General features: G+C 39.2%; 1 protein-coding gene across 1 annotated transcript in view; it reads left to right on the top strand.

Moving 5' to 3' along the window:
- The window catches only part of AKAP7 (A-kinase anchoring protein 7), a 90,119-nt gene that overhangs the window by 51,951 nt on the left and 24,178 nt on the right, over positions 1–13,990 (top strand). The gene's annotated exons all lie outside the window — the stretch shown is intronic.

Below are 13,990 nucleotides of genomic sequence, written 5' to 3'. Positions count from 1 at the left end.
AAAAATATACAATCCAAACCCTGAACCCACTCCCCTTAAAATACAATTAAACAATACACTGGTGCCTCGGGATACGAAATGATCGGGTTACGAAATTTCCGGGATACGAAAAAGTTGGATTGGCAAAAACTGTTTCGGGTTACGAAATATTTTTCGGGTTACGAAATTTATTTCAGCGCGAAATTCAAATGCTGCAAAGTGCAGCTATAGGCTTTCCAGTGCTAACGGAAAGTGTTTCGGGTTACGAAATTTTCGGGTTACGAAAGGAATGGCGGAACGAATTAATTTCGTAACCCGAGGCACCAGTGTATAGAATTTAAAACATAAAACATACTTAAAAACAATACAATAACTGTGGTGAAGTCAGAGGTCAGCAATTAAATATAGCCGGAGAACTATTCAGGAAAGACCTGCCGGAAGAGATCCATCTTTATAGCTTTTTAAAAACTGTTTAGAGTGGTAATATGACGGATCTCGTCCGGCAGGCCATTCCACAATCTGGGAGCTACAGCTGAAAAGGTCCTCTGGGAGGTCATAGACAGCCTTGTTTTACAAGGCTGTAACAGATTTTTCCCTGAGGATCTAAGTGTGCGGGGAGGATTATATGGAAGGAGGCGGTCCTGAAGATAGGTTGGACCCAAGCCATTTAGGGCTTTAAAGGTAATAACCAACACCTTGTACTGGGCCTGGAAACTGATGGGCAGCCAGTGGAGTGATCTTAAGATCGGTGTTATATGGTCTCTTCTGGATGTACCGGAGACCAATCTGGCTGCCATGTTCTGAACTAATTGAAGTTTCTGGACCAAGCACGAGAGTAGTCCCATGTAGAGTGCATTGCAGAACCTATGTCAGTTCCCTCACCACCCTAAACAGCTCTGCTTGACGGGACTCTGCAGATGCAATACGTGCAGAGGAGAAGGCTCTCTGTGCTGCATGTATTGCCTCTCTATAGGAACAAAGGAAATTCCTATGACGAGTCCTGTTGAGTTAGACCTTGCTGCAGTACATTTCCTTTAATTATGTCATGGTTGGATTACTTCAGTGGTCTGCAAAATTTTAGATTGTCTCTCCGTCTTACGGCAACCAGTAAAGAGGTTTTTATCTTGGTAATCATTTTCTTGCCATGTATCTGCAATGTGACACTTCAACTGCAATGGCTACAAAACCTAAACACCTACTGTACTCTATGGCAGTCCATAAGATCTGGAAAATGTTTTATGAGCAAGCTCAAAATATCTATAGTGACATTTATATTACTAGTTTCTCCTAAGGGAGGGTAATTAATTTGGTACCTAAAATGACTATATCATACTAGAAGAGAAAAAATGATGATCATATAGAATTAATAATTATTCTTAGTGCTTCTATAATGATTTGGTGTGTTTATGATGCTTCGTATGGATACCTTTGAACAATCTTGCATTCTCTTCTCCAGGTTGTACATGGGGCAGGGATTGCAACCAAGAGTATGGAGTACGGATTGCCTGAGGCCATCACTGATAACATTGGGTTTGCAGCAAAGGCATGAAATCAGAGCTTGAAAAGCTTTCCCCCCACCCTTTCTTTTGGGAGGGATTATAACTCACAGAAGCTCCCAGTCAGCATGGCCATTGGCCATGCTGACTGAGGGATTCTACAAGTTGAATCAAAAAGTTCAAAAAAAGGAAATCTTCCAGGGTCTGGAACTCAGCTCATACACTTCCTCATTATTAGTAAACTTACTTCACTTCACACTATGGAAACTATCCAACAGAAGTTATGTGTACTGAAGCTTAATTAAATTAAGTGTAAAATATTATGTGTGTATTGAACATTTTCATTGCAGTTTAATTGCTTTCTCACATGACCTGTTCAGAGGCATCTCCTGTCTTCTTTGACATTGATTTTTACCACAGTTGCAACAGAAAATGTAAATTTCATTTCTAGCATTTTCCTCAGTCAGCTGGCTTTGTGTATTAATAGGTGCATGTGTGCTCCTTGGATGCCCCTGAAAAAGATGAATGAAGCTAGTTACTGCTAGAAATATTCTCCCTTGCTTTAATGACAGGTTTTTGCTTATGCCCTGTAGATGTGTGTTAAGCAGTCATGTTTAATTCATTTGTACTTTAGAATATGGGTCATGTGTTTTTTTGTTTCTCGTGATTAGACAAGCTGATAGATTCTGCTTAGATAGGACATGGTTTATTACAAAATGGAGATGAAACTTTTAACTTGCCCACTATAGTTTCACAGTCCATCCTGTCACAGGAGAATAATTTAGGAGGCTGTTGTCTTCCTAGTATTCTATTTTTAAAATGAAAACACCAGTATTTCCACGAAGGCACCATCTGACTTCTCTTGTCCCTGTTTTGGCAGCACAGTAATAATGGAACAGCCCTCAACATTGTCAGATCACTGTGTTCTGCTGACATTGTTTTAACTGGTGCATTTAAATATAAAAAAATAATGCCCTTGTGCTTTTGTTGGTTGTTGTTACTGAAAGAAAAGAACTCTCAACAACAATTGACTAATCCCTTAATGCCAGTGTAAGGAGGAGAAGGAAAAGGAAAAGGAAAAGGAAAAGAATGTAACAGATTTACTTCAGATTAGAGAATCAAGAGAGCCATTACATAGTACTGGTCCATAAGTCTTTTCAGGGCCATTGCTGGATTATGAGCTGGACAGAAGCCTTACTCATTCCTGACGAAATTTGTATGGCAGCCATGGTTGTTTAAATCAAACCAGAGATCTCAGTGAGGTGTTAGGTAAAGACATAAGATAGAGATATGGAACATGTGGTCATTCAAAATCAGGATGCTAGGTTCTTAACTCCCACTAGCCCCAACTAGTAGTCAGAGATGTTAGGAGTTGTTTAAATCAAGCCAGAGATCTCTGTGAGGTGTTAGATAAAGACATACGATAGGGATATGGGACATGTAGTAATGGAAAATCAGGATGCTGGGTTCTTAACTCCCATTAGCCCCAACTAGTAGTCAGAGATTAGGAGTTGTAGTCCAGCAGTTCAGTGCTGGACAGTTCCTGTAGGGTTCAGATGATTAAAACTCAGAGTGGATTCACTGCTCCAGTAGCGTAAGTGGAAGCCACCAGCCATTGCTGCAACAATAGTAACTGCAGGGCCACAAATGTCATGCTTTCGCTATAAGATGTGAAAGTGGTTAATTCTGTCTCGCGTCAAGAGAGGGCAAAAGCTAAGCCCCTTCCAGCTCTTTATCATGTCAGTTCAATTAGTCTTTCCACTTATGGAACTGTTCTACAGGACCTCTTGAATGTCATGCTCTAATAAGCACTTTCTCACTTCTATTCCTGTACACTGGTGCCTCGGGTTACGAAATTAATTCGTTCCGCCATTCCTTTCGTAACCCGAAAATTTCGTAACCCGAAAAGGCTTTCCGTTAGCACTGGAAAGCCTATAGCTGCACTTTGCAGCATTTGAATTTCGCGCTGAAATGAATTTCGTAACCCGAAAAATATTTCGTAACCCGAAACAGTTTTTGCCAATCCAACTTTTTCGTATCCCGGAAATTTCGTAACCCGATCATTTCGTATCCCGAGGCACCAGTGTAATTACAAAATACAAAATTACAAAATGAGGTTTTGCCTAACTATTTGCTATTTGTTGCAGCCTGATTGGGTTTTATGTTTTTGTTAAGCTCAACATGAGGAAAAGAGAGGAGAGAAACAGAGCCCAAGCAAAGTCTGTATCTGTACTTAAATTGGTCCTAGTAATGTCACCACACCTTTTCTTATAGGCTTCCTGTATCTGTAAAAAAACAAATGCCAGGCAGAAGTATAACAGTGTGACTTTTTGCAGTGTCGAAATGTAATGATGAGGAAAGCTGTGCCTATTATCTTTGTGCTTCTTTATGCAGCTTTGAAAGGCAAAGAAGCTCAGCTAGGGAAGAAAAAAAAGATGCCAAGGCAACAAAAATTGTCAGAAGCATTTTAAACTGGCTACTATTGCATGCCAATTCTTAATGATGACAAAGGATAGTTTTTGTTTTTCTAAACCCCTTTGAAAGGAAGCCTTGAAATATATAGGGTTGCATGTGTGTTTGTGTAAGTGTCACTATTACTCAGTCCAGATGGCAAAAAATGACTTTCCCTTCGCTTCAACTAACCGTGCTGAAGCATTTTACATGAGGACAAGGAGGTGGAGCCTTGTTCCTTCATCACAGCATACAGCTTGCTTGCTTTCCCTTTTCCTCCCTGGTGTGTGTGTGTGTGTGTGTGTGTGTGTGCATTTCTCTCTCCCTCTGAGTAGAATGAACAGTTTGCCTTCAGACTCGAGATCAATCTCCAGTTTGCAGTTTGGGGTATACTCTGATAGGACAAGGAAGAAAATAAAGCAGTAGATGCCATGGGCCAACTCTGCTGCTATCCTTTTGGGAAAGATGAGGAGAAAATCAGTAAGTATGAGTGCTTTGTTTACCGGCTAGAGTCTTCTTGAATATTGGTGCAGCTATCTGAGAGCAGACTTTGTAGCTGGGGAAAAGATTTTGGTATGGGGGGGGGGCTTTTTATTAGCTCCTTTGCTGAAAAAGACTAAGTGCAACCGCTGAATATATAAATAAGTTCATTTATATGTTCCTTATGTGAGACATCTTAGTAACTGAGACAAATAGGATTTGTAACTGGTTTCCCATCTGAATTGAAGAATATTCTATGAATGTATATGTTTGGAAGGTGACATCTTGACATGCAGCTGGGTGTGTCTTTGTTTAACTTACCAGATGTAAAGTATAGGATGGGTCAAGGCTTTCATGCTCAAGACTAACATCTACTGAAGGCAGTACTTACTAGACAAATGTAACAGACATGGAGGTCTGAAAAGCAAAAGGATTTTTGCTGTTGTACTTTTAAGATTAGAAAAAAGTTCACTAGTAATTTTGTAATATATAAGCCATCTCTACAGATAGTTTTTTTTCTTTTTGAAAGAATACCAAGCATATTTCTATTTTTATTCAGATTGCAGAAAACAAATAAAACCAGTTAATTTTTGAAAACTGTCAATAAAATGTAATTGATTCTGCAGACATGATTAGTTCTTTTTAAAAACTAAAATCTTAAGGACAATTTTTATACTGGCTTTGTTCCATAATTATATATTTATGATTGACTTTTAATTAACTGAAATGTTAATTAGTCTTCCTATTTGATATCCAAGCCTAATCCCTGACATATTGTTTCCAAACTTAAATTTAATGAGGATCATACATTTGGGTCTTGAAATAACGTTTTCTGCATCTGATTTGCACTTCAGTTCCTGTATGTCTATTGGGAAACAGTGCATGAACAGATATAGTTAGTTTTAATGTTGAAGATTGCAGTCCTTTCCACATGTTCATGGCAATAACTTCACTGAATCTACTGAACTTAAAGGTACAAAGATATTAGTAAACATGGTTTAAATTTGGTGGCCATATAACTTAGCCACTTCAACATCTTCTCAGGCATCTAAATCATTTATTATTAAATCAATATTGTAAATACAGAACAGAAGCTAGCACAATATCTTTAAAAATCAGTCTCACTAACTTTTTAACATCTCTATAAGAAATCAGATTCTGAACATATTTTGTAGGACTGTTTGAGGATGTGAAGTTTGTGATGTATCCAAGTAGGTTCCCAACTGTCTGTGGATTGAACCCATGGGTGCAGGATAAGTACTTGACTAAAGTTAGGGTGGAAAGAGGAAGCAAGAGGGGGCTAAGTTGAGAGTGGATTTTTATGTTCACTATACCAGACTATGTGAGGATTGGCAAGCTTTGGAACTCTGGAAGAAAGGTTAGGAAGACACAAATCAAATAGTGCCATAACTTAAACAGATAATACAAGAAAATCAGCCAGCAAATAGCTTGGAATAAATAAGGTGACCAATCCAGGCTCAGACTATACTTGGCTGTTGAGGACATACTGGCCTGGGTGATAACAGCTGAACAATTTGTTAAGAGATCATAATAGAGTGGGAATCAGCTTTGTTGCTGATAGTGATTAGTTCCTTAGGAAAGACAGCTGCTTTGAGGTCTGTGTGATGTGGTGTTTGTGCCATATTTTCAATTCAGAGAGATATCACAAAATACCCATTTTAACATATATCATTTTCTGTATTTTATATAACAGGTGGAGTAGGCAATGAACACAATGCTCTTTTATTTTTATTTTTTAAAAAAATCCAGCTTTTGCATTTATTGCATTTCTAAAAGAGCCAGAAACAGCCATTATAACAATTTATGTAGTATATGAATAGTGGTGAATGCATTATTTAGAAATTTTAATTTGTGTAATAGAAAATGCTGTTAGAAATAGTCCAACCAAATAAATTAACAAACCACCATAAAAAGCAGGCTTCCAGCTGGGTTGGGGGCGTGGCATGCAGATGACACATTTCCCCAAGACACCCGGAAGCCTGCTTCAAGCCGCCTGGCCATTTACCTGGGGGGGGCAGTTTCTGGGAGCTCCAGCTGCACAGTGTTTATATGCCACACATCACTGGAGGATCTTAAAGCCAGCTTCCCACTATTGTGGGGTGGAAATGCCAGTTTTTTTACCAATGCAAAAAGGACCGGTTGTTTGCCACTCCTTTTCGGGCGGCAAAAAGGTGGATTGGGGCCGTGGTGTGCGATTGCTGTGGCCCCAATCCGGTTTTGTCAGGGGCAGCTTGAAGCCACCCCTTTGGGGCAGTCTGTTTCACCCCAAAGTCAGTCTTGGTAAGACTTAGTAGATAATTGGGTATGGGCCATAAATTATATCCCGACAGGATGCAAAGTAAATTCAGATTCTTAACAAAGATAGGATCGTTGTCTCGTGATGGTAGTAAATCTGTTTGGGGCTTTATCATACTGGAAGCTAAACTGATGAAACAATCTCCATTATACAACATCTTTTAAAATCTTGAATGTAGAATAATCACATATTAGGAAGGAAGTTGGATTAGAACATTTATCACTGGCAGCTAATTTTCTATGTTTAGGGAATCTTTTGTATGAAAGAATGTTCAGTCACGTAGACTACAACCTGCCATTTGTAGGTGTACAGACCAGAAACCAATCCAGCATTTTAGCATAGCAGGCCAGTATTAGGGAAGCAGAGCAGACAAAGGTCGTTCAGAATTGTAAGAACTGAAATGGGAAGTTGATACAGAGCTGGAACACAGTTACAGAAGGGCAGATTAAGAAGGTGTGGCAGATGAAACTGTGGAACAGAGTCAAGATATTTGAGTCAATCTCTTTCTGCTTGCTTTTGCAATGCCTCTTGGAGGCAGAATCCAAGAAATCAGATAGCCAAAGGAGTTTAGATTTGTCTTATCAGCTCCAGACTGACAAGTGAGCCCTATTATTAACAAGCAGATAAAGTGATGAAAGGCTGAGGAAGAAACTGAAGAAAAAGTTAATTCTTTGTATATTTTGTGAAGAAAAACGGAGAGGGAGGAATAGTGCCATATGATGATATAAATGAATTGATCAACTTATAAAGTAGTTGAAAACGTAAATAATGGTGTAAATGAAATGAAGAAATATGGACTGTTAAACTTTTTTTCCTGGGCAGTTTTATAATAGGATAGACTAGTTGCTGTATGAGGCAACTTTACAATTAAGTATGATTCTTCTTCCACAAAGAAAGGTATGCCACAGATACAGTTGGTGTTGGTCCAGTTGCTCACTGGCCATATATCACTGACCTGCACACAAGTAGCATAGCAGTTTGTGAAAATACTTTCCAATGGAAATAACAGCATACATCTGACCAGACATGATGGCAAAGATATGAACAAAGCAAGAAAGGTTTGGACAATCAAACCTTGGCTCAGTAAGCCAGGATGAGCACAATTTTCCTGCATCTGCCATGTAGACCCTTTACTGCTACTTTGTTCCTTCCTTTACAAAAGCAGCAAAACAAACCAGGAAGCCAATAGGGTTCTATAGTTAACTGCAGTTTCCTAGTTTCCTCTCTTGTTCACCCAGTGGAGGGATGAAGCTGCATCCAAAGGAAGCAAATTCAGATAATGCAAACACTAGTTCAATAAGCATTATGATAATCCAAAAACAAGTCATTGTCTGCAAATGTGAAATGCAGCAAATTACAATTTACAGAGAACTTGCAAGCATACTTACCAAATTTCACTTAATTAAAAGACACAGTCCTTATTTTAAGAAAATGTCTTTTATTTCCTGATTGCGTGAAAGTCAATAATATGTGGCAAGCATATCCTTAATTTCCTTAAAAGTAGGCTTGCCATTTCATGGCTCCAGGTGGGACCTGCCCGGTTTTTTTGCTTGGGGAAGGTCCCGCCCGGCCTCTGCATTCTGTCCCGGGGACAGTTGGACTCCTGGTTCTTGCCTCCCCTTCCCAAGCAGCCTCCGTTTGGAGAGGCTGCAGCCAGGCTCCCAGGGCCGCCATCTCTATTGGCCAGGCAGGGAGGAGGAGGAGCTTTTCAGAGAGCTGTGGAAGAGGCAGGCAGTGTCTGGTAGGACTCTTTCTGGAGGGAGAGGGAGGGAAGGATTTCCTCAGGGTTTGGCAAGGTTTCTTCAGGGAGGGGTTGCCATTGCATCCTCTAAGGTTGAGTGAGAATGACTTTCCCCAGGGCTTTGCAAAGAGAGGGGTTGCCATTGCATCCTCTGAGGCTGAAAGAGTGTGATTTAGCCCAGTGGGGTACGTTGGTGTCCAAGCAACAGATCGAACCGTGGTCCTTCTCTACCACTGCCTCCTAATGTCCCTTAATTCTACTATTATTATTATTAACTGAAAGAGTCTGCTTCCTCAGATGCATTTAGTCTCAGAGGTGCAACAAGATCTCTATGATATAAGGATTTATATTAATATGTTTGTATATATATATACACACACATACTTTTCGTTGGTTGTGCCCTCCATTTTTTTGAATGTCCTACATTTTGGGCTAAATTTTGTCCTACAATTTGCCCTACATTTTATCCTTGATTTTGTCCTACATTTTTCTATGTTTTGTCCCAGTTTGGTGGTTGTGAATTATGGCAACCCTACTTAAAAAGGATGTCCACATGCCATTGCATGTGGCATTGTCAGTGGGTACACGATATGAGTGTTGGATCCTCCCTTAACTAACATTTAAATACCGGTAGCTCTCTGTGTGTTTTAATACACATATAGACTACAGGAGACTGCTATAGCTGCCTCTCCATCATGCTTTTTCTAAAATGTACACATGTGACTTGATGGTCCAAGGCATACGGTTGGCCCTCCTTATCCAAGGATTCTTTATCCACAGATTCAACAATCCATAGCTTGAAATATTTAAAAAATATGTAAATTCCAAAAAGCAAACCTGGATTTGCTATTTTATATAAGGGGCATAATTTTTATTATGCCATTGGGAATTAGGCAGATACCATGGGTCCACTGTATTTTACTTAACACAGAAAATTTGTATGTACTCCTAAATGTTGTGGGAAATATAAACTCTAAAACTGACAATGTCCTGTCCTTTAATGATAGTTTGGAGGAAAAAAATTTCCTCGTTCATCTGAAAAAGCTATATATGCTATGGTAAAGAACAGAACGTGAGAGTAATGCATTAAAAGTAACCTTGTTATTGTTCCCTTTAAAAACAATATGATTGCTTTAAAATATTTTAATTAAAACTAGCAAACATTAATTTTTTGCAGAATTTAAATAACATTTAATTGTTATTGCAGAAATGATAAGATCTTGGATTTTTTTCTTTCATTTTGGCCATTTTTATTGTTTTGTGTTTTAAAAATAACACTGACACTAATCTGTTAATTGTGTGTTAATTATGCATTAAGTTATTGAGTACTTGGGAGTGATGAAATAACAAGTTAATGACAGTGGTATAGTGGTAAGTTTTGAAGTGTAGGCCTTTATCATCACAGTCCAGATAGTGACACCTCCAGGGAAAGCTGAAACAGACAAGAAGCTCTCATATTCTCATTCTCTCTCTAATTTCTAGTTATCTTCATCCACTAGTCTTTTGTAAGTGCAGGTCTTTTATAAAGTGAATGGATTTTGAGACTAAGCCACCTCCAAATACTCCAGAATATAAATAGAATAGTTTTAATATTCATCATTGCTGAGAAGATCCATTTTCACTTCAGCTATTCTGGGTATTGCATTTAAACTCACAGGGAACAGAGAAGTGCAAGATGGGTGACAAATGATGTCATAGTCTCTGCTGTTCAAAAATTTCTAGGGCTTCTGCCCTATGAGCCCTCTCCACAACATGACTGGTTACTCATTTAAATAAATGAATCACATGGGCACCACAATTTTAAAAGGATATAGAGAAACTGGAGTGTGTCCAAAGGAGGGTGACTAAAATGGTGAAAGGTCTGGAAACCATGTCCTATGAGGAACGACTCAGGGAGCTGGGGATGTTTAGCCTGGAGAAGAGAAGGTTAAGAGGTGATATGATAGCCCTGTTTAAATATTTGAAAGGATGTCATATTGAGGAGGGAGCAAGCTTGTTTTCTGCTGCTCCAGAGAACAGGACCCGGAACAATGGATGCAAGCTACAGGAAAAGAGATTCCACCTCAACATTAGGAAGAACTTCCTGACAGTAAGGGCTGTTCAACAGTGGAACACACTCCCTCGGAGTGTAGTGGAGTCTCCTTCCTTGGAGGTCTTTAAGCAGAGGCTAGATGGCCATCTGTCGGGGATGCTTTGATTTGGATTTCCTGCGTGGCAGGGGGTTGAACTGGGTGGCCCATACGGTCTCTTCCAACTCTATGATTCTATGATTTTATGGGCAAGGATAAGCCATTTCAACCTTAAAAACAAGATTTAAAAACAGGTATATAATGAGGAAGAGAAGAGGACAGACACATTTGCAAATTTACAATCCTGATTGATTTGAAGACTGCAGGAGCCTGCTATCACAGTGTTACCAGCTTCACACTTTTCTGAAGGAAACAGCTGGATTTTTCAGTGAGAGAAACAGTATAACACTGTTTGACACATCTGAGTCTACTAACAGCTTCATGTGAGATGGGAGATTTATAATGCAGATTTATATATATAATTCAGAGGTTTATATCCCTGTGATACTACATGCTCATCGTGACTGTTATTGTTGTTGTTGTTGTTGTTGTTATTTATAAAGCGCTACAGACCAAAGGCAGGTTTACACTTGAATGTTAAGAAAACAAAAATAATGACCTCAGATGATTTATATAACTTCAAAGCAGATGAAGACATTGAAATAGTTTAAGATTTTCCATAACTTGGCACAATCAATAATCAGAATGGAGACTGCAGTCAAGAAATCAGAAGAGAATTATGAAGAAGAACACAAGATCCTGAAGTATAAAGATATATAATTGAATACTAAGACAGGAATATACATGCCACCGTATTTTCGGTTTTTATGTATGGTTGTGAAAGCTAGACAGAGAAGAAATCTGATAGGAATTAAAAGTAACTCATCTGAAATGGGGTGCTGGAGAAGAGCTCTATGGATACTGTGTAGTGCTAAAAAGACAAATGAGTTTTAGAGCAAATCAAGCCTGAACTCCCCCTAGAAGCCAAGATGACTAAACTGAGACTGTCATACTTAGGACATATCACAAGAAGACATGACTCAGAAGAAAAGACAATAATGCTTAGTAAGCTAGGAAGCCATAGGAAAAGAGGAAGACCATATTGCAGATTGATACGCTCAAGTAAGGAAGCCACAGCCCCGAATCTGCAAGAACTGAGCAGAGCTGTTGATAACCAGGGTGACTTGGAGTTATCTCATTCTTAGGACCACCAGAAGTCAAAGAAATAAATACAGTTCTGCATACTGTTAAAAGCTATTTTCTTATAGAGTTGGTTTCCAAAAGCATGTCGACTTTTTTTAAATGGTAATATGTTGCATAATAGGAGGAATAATGGTGGCCCCTTAGTTGAAAGATTGGTAATGGAGAAGCTTTCAAAAGTGACTTGGACAGCTAAAGCCCTCACTACTGTATGAAAGAAGCATTTGGCAATCCACAAAAATTGTATCCTTGCCTCTCTTCCAGCGGCTGTTTTTCCTCCTCCACAATATGGTACAGTAGATTTCAGCCTCATAGTAGTAAACCTTCAGTCTACCTGTTGGTTCCAGGTCCATTTCCTAGTAGTACAGGACTGAGAAACTCAGACAGACTCTAAGCCTGTTCAAAAAAGAAGAAGAAACAGGTCTTCCAGAAGAATTCCCTGTGTGATATGTTTTGTTTGGAGCTAGTAAATTACATATGACATAAAGCCAAAGCAGTGTAGTGGTTTAAGCATTGAATCATGACTGGAGACCAGGGTCTGAATCCCTGCTCCACATGGAAACCCATCGTGTGACCTTGGGCAAGTCACATTCTCTCATTCTCAAAGGAAGGCAAAGGCAACCCCCTCTGAACAAATCTTGCCAAAAAGCCCCTGTGATAGGATTGCCTTAGGGTCACATATGATGGAAACAACTTGAAGCACACAACAACAACAGCAATACTTTGTGTAATAACAACTTTAGCAACCTGGAGCAATGGATGCAAGCTACAGGAAAAGAGATTCCACCTCAACATTAGGAGGAACTTCCTGACAGTAAGGGCTATTCAACAGTGGAACACACTCCCTTGGAGTGTAGTGGAGTCTCCTTCCTTGGGGGTCTTTAAGCAGAGGCTGGATGGCCATCTGTTGGGGATGCTTTGATTGAGAGTTCCTGCATGGCAGGGGTTGGACTGGATGGCCCTTGTGGTCTCTTCCAACTCTTTGATTCTATGATTCTAAACAGAACCTGAATTTTCAAATTCTCTGTTCTGATTTAGTTTCCAACATAGAATCATAGAATCGTAGAGTTGAAAGAGACCACAAGGGCTGTCCAGTCCAACCCACTGACATGCAGGAAATCACAGTCAAAGCATCCCTGACAGATGGATTTAATTTCATGTGGTAAAAGAGAAAATTTGATAACATGTGATTTTTTTAAAAGAAATTTTAAAAAAAATTAAAATTTTTATTTTTTATTTGATTTTTAAAAAAAACCTGGGGTCTCACCTTTTTCCTCCCACAGAGCCTCACCCCAGTCACACCATCTCTCCAAGTCAGGTTTTCTGACTTGGTTGTTTCATACCACATGTGCACATTGTTAGTTTTGAATAAAATGTTATCTGAAATATGTTGGACCACTCTTGTTTTCTCCATCATGTAAGAATCTCTCCTTATTTTTTTTCATGCCTCTGGTACCCAATTTTTTGTTAAAGAAGTAATGCCCAGGAACACATCTACTTTATAAAATGAAGCTTACCTGTACTATTGCTTGTGAAGATTTTTGAATAAATGCTGAGTTTCTGTTCTAATGTAGGTTTGGGGATATATAAAGGTTCAGTCCAGTTCAGGTTCTGCTTGGGTTTTGGGGGGGTGGGTGGGGGGCAATCTACTAAGAAGCTCTTTCTTTCTTTCTTTGCCTTAGTTACAAGAAGTTGGGGGAGACAAGAATTGAAATAAGCTGACATAAATGAATCCTGTGGCCAATCCATCGCAGATGCAGGAAAATTAGAAAGAAATGGCCAATACACTGAGTTAGCTATTAATAATCTAAAGAACTTTAGTTTGATTCTATTTATGTTGAGGGTAGGAATTAAGTTTATGTTACGTTGCCATTTGAATTTAGGTTACTTCCAGCATGGCAGTTTGAAAGCATGCAAATGCAAGTAGATAAATAGGTACCACTTTGGTGGGAAGGTAAGCAGTGTTCTGTGCAAGCATGCTGGCCACATAATCACAGAGTAGTCTCTGACAACACTGGCTCTTTGGCTTAGTAACGGAGATGAGCATCGCCCCCTATGGTCAGACACGACTTGACAACCTTGTCAGCGGGGAATACCTTTACTCTTATATACTCATGTCTAAGTCTAGAAATTTAAGACAAAAAATTGACCCAAAAACTGAGTCTACTTATCCATGGGTCAATGTAAGTACTGTACTTTAACTCTTACTTTTAAAAAAGGAACCACCCCTTGGTGAAAGGCAAGAGTCTAATTTGTC

Source organism: Sceloporus undulatus, chromosome 1 (assembly GCF_019175285.1).
Source record: "Sceloporus undulatus isolate JIND9_A2432 ecotype Alabama chromosome 1, SceUnd_v1.1, whole genome shotgun sequence".
NCBI lineage: Eukaryota > Metazoa > Chordata > Lepidosauria > Squamata > Phrynosomatidae > Sceloporus > Sceloporus undulatus.
The sequence above is the reverse complement of the archived record's forward strand: the minus strand, read 5'-3'. Positions and strand labels throughout refer to the sequence as shown.